Genomic DNA, 7,104 nt, shown 5'->3' on the forward strand with positions numbered 1-7,104 from the left:
CGGCGCTGCGAGGGACGAGCGGCAGCGCCGGGAGACGGACTCAAAGGTCTTCACGGGGTTTCATTTCTATCATTCGGTGTCTGTACTGACAGCCCCTTTATAAATCATTTGTTACCAGATTCTCTGCATTAGCTGTGTTGTGGTTTGTGTTGTTTTGGGTTTTTTTTCTTAAAGTAATTCTTATTTGCAGAGGTTTTAAAATATTTGGCCTGGAGCTGTTTATTCCCCTCAGCTCGTGATGCAGTAAGTTTGATCACCGCTATTTATACCCTAAAAGAATGAATGCGTTTCGGGTTGTTCCTCTTCGCTAAATCTAAAACCCAGGCTGAAGGAGAAGCGTCTGGCACAACGGGAATTGTCACAGCACAGGCTGCAGCTCGGGCTGGCGAGCGAGGGCTGCCCCTGGGAGCACAGCTCGCACAGAGGAGCCTGTTCCGCAGGAGCTGAGGCTGCGGGGCAGCAGCACAGCCCTGCTGGTCCGGGCAGTGAGGAGCCCCAACCTGCAGGAACCAAAGGCAAAGAGAAACACGCTCCCCTGGTGCTAAAGCCCTTATGTGTGAGGCCAGAGCAACCCTTTCTTGTTTTTATTTAATTTTTTTTGAGAGGAAATCCCTTAAACACGCTCCCCTCCTCCAAACCCAAGGCCAGTGATGCTCCTGGGGGGTCCCCAGGGGATGTGGGCAGTGCGGGGTTGCTCAGCGAGGAGGGGTGCTGGACCAGGAGGTGGCTCCCAGCTGGTGTCTCTGCCGGCCCCTCTCTCCAGGTGCTCCGCAGAAGTGCAGCCCCCGTGGCCACAGCCTTTGCTGTTTACTTATTGACTCCTCTTTGCTTTGGGGAGGCTGAGCAGAAAGAGAGGGAGCCGAGGGCTGGAGAGGAACAGGAACTCTTCTGCACAGGAGGTGGACCGTGTTTCTTTCATCTTTACCAAAGGGGAAGGAAAAAGCCTCAGGAGGGTATTCCCTGGGAGGAAGTAATTCCCTTTTCTTCCACCCAGCAGGAGATTGCATCCTGCTCTCAGCTCGCTGCTTCCCAGCTCCCCAGGCCAGCAGGGCTATGTGCTGCCTTCTCCAGCCACCACAACACACAGCACCCACACGCTGGGGAGGTTTAAAGGTCCTCACGGCCCCTTTGGGGTTGTGACAAGACTCATCACCCGCTGCAAGCTCTTGTAGGATGGGCTTGGGGATGAGCACGTGTGCTCCCCAGCATGGGTGAACACATCTCCTTTGGGAGCTGGGACTCTGCCCAGTGTGGTCACCATTGTTTTCTAAGCGGGAAAAGCCTGGCAAAAAACCTTTGGGAGGGCAGGGGGGATAAACTGGGGGCAACCCAACCCCTTTTCTTCTAGCACAGAGCTTCTGGCCACAGCAGTAGCAGCAACGCTGGCGTCAAACAGAGCTGCAAGTTCACCTCCCACATGAAGGCATTGCTCTGCTGCTTAGAGAAACATTGTTAAGTACTAATTTCAGATGAAAGAACTCATGCCTGGGCAGGCGTTTCTCCCAGCACCAGAAAAACCTTTAAAAAGAAAAATAATAAAAAAAAAAAATAAGAAATGGCTCCCTTGCCTGTTAGATGTCTACAGCCTTGCCTTGGCTACTGCTGTTGGGACCCAGGATTTTTTTAACACCCAATTAAATTAGCGTAATTAAGGTAGAGTTGCAATTTCTTTGCCTCCAGCTGTGAGTCATAATCTGTTTAGCACCTGAGTGTTATTTCACTTTATTTTTAGTACCTAGCCCATAGTTTTGAAGGAGAGAAAGCAAACCCACTAGTCAGTCAGGATTTTGGGAAGGTGTGGATTACTTATCGTTAATTTAAACGTGGCATTTAAATGACCATTCACAGGTGGTTTTAATGCTGTTATTAACTTCTTTTTTGGACCTTGTAAGGGACACATTTGAAAGGAGAAATGCCAGCAACTTTGAACTACAGGCCACGCCAATAATACATTGCTGTTACTATGTCACGGGGAAAACTGTAAAACAAGAGGGGAGTTTCTAGCAAGGGGAAAAACAGTAACTTTATTATAAAAAAAGATAACAACAAAGAAGGAGGAAAAAAAATGATCAAAATCTAGTCCTGTTTGGGCTACCAGTTCAGCCGAAAGTACATTTTGAAATGATGAATCAGCTGGAGACAAAAACATATTCCAGATGGTTTTTTGTGTTTATCTCCAGTATTTACTTCATCATGCTTTATCCAGAGGGGTTATTGCACGGAAATAAATGATATACTGACTGTGATCGGTGAGGAAAAAATATTGATTGTAGCAAATTTAAAAGGGAAACTAGCACTGAGCAAACTGCTCAGGATAAAACAAAAACCAGCCTGAAACTTCGCCTGCAGTTCAGATGCTTGGTTATGGCTCAAACCAACCCATCCACCAGCCTTAGGAAAATCCTTCCAAATCATGGCTGATGAAAACTGTGGACAAAAATAACTGTGATGGATTGTGAAACCAAGTCTACAACAGTCCTGCAGTGCTGCTGTGTTGTGGAGTGAGGGGTTGAATCCCCCCAGTCAAATGCCTGTGTGAACCTGCTGTGTCCTGGTGCGCGGTGGCTAACTTGGGTCTTGGCACTGCTGGGGTCAACATGTGTGGAGATCAGTGCTGTGGAGCAGAGGGCAGGAAGCAACAAAGCTGGGCTTGCCCCAAGGACATAGGAGGGGGTCGCTCTCCCAGCACAGCCAAACCATCATCTCACAAGAGAGCTTGATGTCAGATCCTCTGATTCATCCTCAACCTAAAGATGTTTCACCTGAAAGGCTGAAAGATTTATAGACATCAGCGATGTCTATAATGGCTATAATAGTAAATGGCTACAGTAAGCAAACACTGCTGACTTGTAGGACAGGTCTAGTAGTGCCCCCACAAGTGATCTGGGAATGACAGCAAGTCCACTTCCCTCCTGCCTTAAACAAAAAACAACATTCACGACTCTTCAGGTGACTTATCTAGAGGGTTGTTTATTTTGCAAAGCAAGACTGAATGTCTTAAAAAAAGAACCCACCTCATCTTATCCATCTATCTGCACTCTCCCTGTTGAGGTTTTCTTTCAAAACAAAATAGCCAAAAGCTAATTGCACCTAAGTTTATTCTTAAAATATTTTTGTGACACTTAGAAGGTGGGGAACAAAAACCCTGTCACTATACTGATGTCTCCAAAATACCTGCCAAAACAGCTCTCTAAAAAGATATTTGGACCTTTATTTAGTTCCTTCTTGTGAGGAATGTTTACTACAGTCCGTACATGTGGTTATGTCATGTTTCCACTGTGTTTTCATTCAGTGCTGCTCTGTATTTGTGGTTTTCTCATTTGTGACAGTCTAGTAACTGGAGCCATTTGTACCTGAGCAAATAATATCAAATCTGAATACTTTATAAATATTTACAGTATTTGGTGTGTCTCCCACTCACATCAAATACAAAGTATAAAAAAGCAAAACCAAACAGAAACAAACAGAACCAGTGTTACATTATAATAAATATTTACTGTATGTACTATTGAGTAAAGAGCCCCATACAGCTATTTAGGAAGCATTGTTTCTGTCAGGCTGTTCTATATTAAAACACTCTAAATGAAGCTGTTTGAGAATAAAAACGTGCATGTTAGGGAGTGATTGATGTCTATGAGTTTTTAAATTTTTTTGGCAAGGGGAAGTGGTGGTGTTTTGTGTTTATTTTTTTTCTTCCCTGCACATGTGGGTACTGAATTAGGCAGGAGCCTGGGACTTTCTGGCACAGCTGCAGAATTCATTGGAGTGAGGTCCTGGTGCAAGACTTAGGGGGAAGATGGCCCTTTGGGCCCAGCAGTTTTAAGGAGTGATCCTGAATGCAAACTGTCTGTGCTGAAGGCAGCGCAGGCTGTGGCAGAGCAGCACCTGTGCTCACCGACTAACAAAACCAACATCAGAGCAAGGAGGAAAGGACTGTAAAGTTCACAGGACCAGAGAAGCTTTGCAGCATAGGGAGAAGGAAGCCCTTCAAACCATTTGGTTTCTCTGGTTTCAGGGAGCAGTTTTACCAATCCCTGGACACGGGGACCTTGACAAACAAGCGGAGTCTTTTCAGTGCTATAAGGTCCTGCCCAGGGAGAGAGCCCAGAGCTACACCTGCAGGTTTGGTGTCATGAGGGACTTCCGACTTCTTGTATCTCTTAATGGAAGGCCTCCCTCCCCCTTTCTCTTTACTCCTCTTGCCGCTGCAGTCCATTTTCTCCTCTTGTTCTTCTCCCACACAGGAGCTTTATTTTTTTCTTTCCTCATATAATTTCTTTCCTCATATAATTTTTCTAAGTTACCTGTCCCCAAGCACCTCCAAGCCTTTGACATATTTACTCTTACACCCGGACTGATGCATCACAGATTACTTAACTCTGGAATGGAGTTTAGGAGATCTGGGTTCAATTCCAACTCAGCTCTGCCCTAGCCACCAGCATGGCTTCCTTCTGCTGTGCCCCTTCCTTGTCCATACAAATTGGCTCATATTCATAGCCATCCATCTGCCAATATTTACTGCCTTGCTCAACCTTAAATGAATTTATTGAACTTACAGACGTAAGCCAAGTTCAGCAAGTGGCCATAATTTTCAATCATTTTTTTTTTTTGCCCTAATTCAGCTCCACAGACACTATTTTTGTGCTGGTAGGGGCCTGACTCTGCAGGCAGACTCTTAAGCAGACCTGGTGCTCTGCAGTGTCTGTGTCCCTCCCAAGATGACAGCACTCAACAATATTCAGAGGGGTTTTTCTCTCTGTCCCATCCTAGTAAGATCCCCGCAGTGCAGCCCCGAGGGTCCCTGGGCTGGATGGTCCTTGGGTGGTGGGCCATGCTGTGAGGCACATGGGCACCCTTGCAGCCTGTGCAAAAACATCTTTAAATTGGGGAGCTCACTTCTGCAGGTTTTGGGCGGGGAAATGGGAGAGAAAAGGGGATTCAATTGCTGGTAGACACTATACATGCCAGTGAGAGCTAGAAAAGCCTGCAAGGAAGGAAAAATTGCAGGAGAATCCTGCCCTGTGACTTACATGCTTTTCTAGAACATGAGACTCACTGTCAGACACGGGGCTGGACCTTTAGTCTGGTTATTCTTACGTAAATGACCCTAGAAGTTCTAGGCTTTGTTAGGGCTGTGTTGCATTAACTGCAGATGCATCTAAACAATTCCCTCAAGCAGGATTTCCCAGGACTATTTTGCCCATCTCCTCAATCTCTTCAGGTTGACAACAGTCCCTGTTCTTGCAGCGTGGGCTGTTACCAGGCACCCTCTGTGGCATTGCACTGAAATTCGAGTTTGAGTAAGAGAACAGTACTTTAGAAAAAGAAATAGATTTGGTCTGAGCAAAACCTTGTAAAAACATCAAAATTTGGCTCGGCCTATTTGTAAAACACACGGCAGATCCCCTGCCTGAGAACAACTTAAATCGTCAATATAGAAGTTAAAAAGCTCATTTCAATTGGAAATTCCAGCCAAATTGTTCCCAGTTAGCACCAGAAAGGAATGCTTTAGACTAAGACAAAACAGATGCAGTCTGTTAGGTTCCCATTGTATGAGCAGACTTCCCTTGCAGGGAGGTAGGTAGCTCTGCACAAAAGCCCCCCTCGACTTGTAAACAGAGATAGAGGAGGCTGCCTGTACACCAGCAGTTCTGTTTCTTCCTGGGACTCTTCCAAGGCAGACAGGGCGGGGAAGGAATAAAAACCAGCCTCCCAAGCACCACCGTCCAGGAGGAGATGAACCCAGCATGCTTCAGACACTGGAAAAACCTCTCCCTTCAACAACTGGCTTGTTCCTCCGCCAGGCTCTGGCTTCCGTGGTCATTTCCAGCAACACGCCACGAACCACCACCCGGCTGGAAAATCAGAGGCAGCTCTCGGTTGGGAATGGGGCCCTCCCTGTAGCACTTTGGCAGCAGAAAGCAGCCCCTGAGCACGCCTCTTGCAAGGACTGCCCTGCAACCTCTCCAGTCCCCGCAGGTTTTTTTTCCGTAAGTCCCCCACGTGTGCCTTCCTCCTCCTCCTCCTCCTCCCCAGATCGCCAGTCAACGTAATTACAGGCTCTTTTGCAGAGCACTTTGGGTGCTGCAGGAAGCAGCTGTTGTTAAAGCTCCCTTTTCACGTGCATGAAGGACTGGATAGAGCTGCTGCAGAATACGGGGAGTGGAACAAAAAGGAATTAAAAGATACTTTGCAGCCTCTTCTCCCCTCTCCCCCATATTTGTCACAGTCCCGGCCAGGGAAGTTGCCTACACATGGCCTCACTCCAGATTAACTACTGATTAATTCCTTGTGTGCATGCTTCCATATTCCAGAGTAAGAGTGTGTAATTCCAAATCTCTTACCCTAGATCATGCAGTTTCAGAGTAAGGGGTTTTAAAGTCAGTGGCAAAAGCAGTAGTGATAATCCCACATGACAATTTTATTATGGAGCTCTGCCACAGAAAGGCCTCTCCTGGTAGTTGGCTGGCTGGAAGCTGGACCATTTCTAATCCCAGTGATGAAATGCAGTGGGCCACCATTTTGCAAGTGGCCTTGTTTCAAGGTCCCCCCTAAGGAGCTGTGCCCTGATTTTTGCCTGTCTGCATCCCTCCTGGCCTCATATGTCACAGGTTGTCCCATATAGGCATGGAAAACTAAAGCAGGGACATTGTCCTGTGGGAAGCATCTTTAATCAGTTTTCAGAGCTGAGGAAGTCCCTTCCTGCAAGGCAGCATCTCTGGTCCCTCAGATCAGCCCAGGACTCTTGGGCTGCTGGTGCCCAGAGCTGTCCCACTGGTGCTCTGTCACGGAGCTCTTCCCTTTGCCTCTTTTTGAGAGCATCAAGATGCCAAAGACATTTTCCCATTAATTTCTACTGCCAGCTCAGAGCAGAGAGGAACCAAAATGAACATCTATGCTGCAGATGTCTCTCTCACTGCTTAACAGCTCTTTTCTCTCTCTCTGCTTTTTTGACAGAGCTGTGTTTCCCAACCCTTTTTCCCTTGAGACGCCCAGCTGAGCTCCCCTATAAGTGTTTAAATCCCCTGCTGTCAGCTTGAGCCCTGCTGATTACGTGGGTCGGAGAGAGCCTGCAAAAACTCAGTGCTCTGAGAAGCTCTTTCC

The sequence above is a fragment of the Chaetura pelagica genome, unplaced genomic scaffold, assembly GCF_000747805.2.
Source record: "Chaetura pelagica isolate M959 unplaced genomic scaffold, ChaPel_1.0 scaffold531, whole genome shotgun sequence".
Classification (NCBI taxonomy): Eukaryota; Metazoa; Chordata; class Aves; order Apodiformes; family Apodidae; genus Chaetura; species Chaetura pelagica.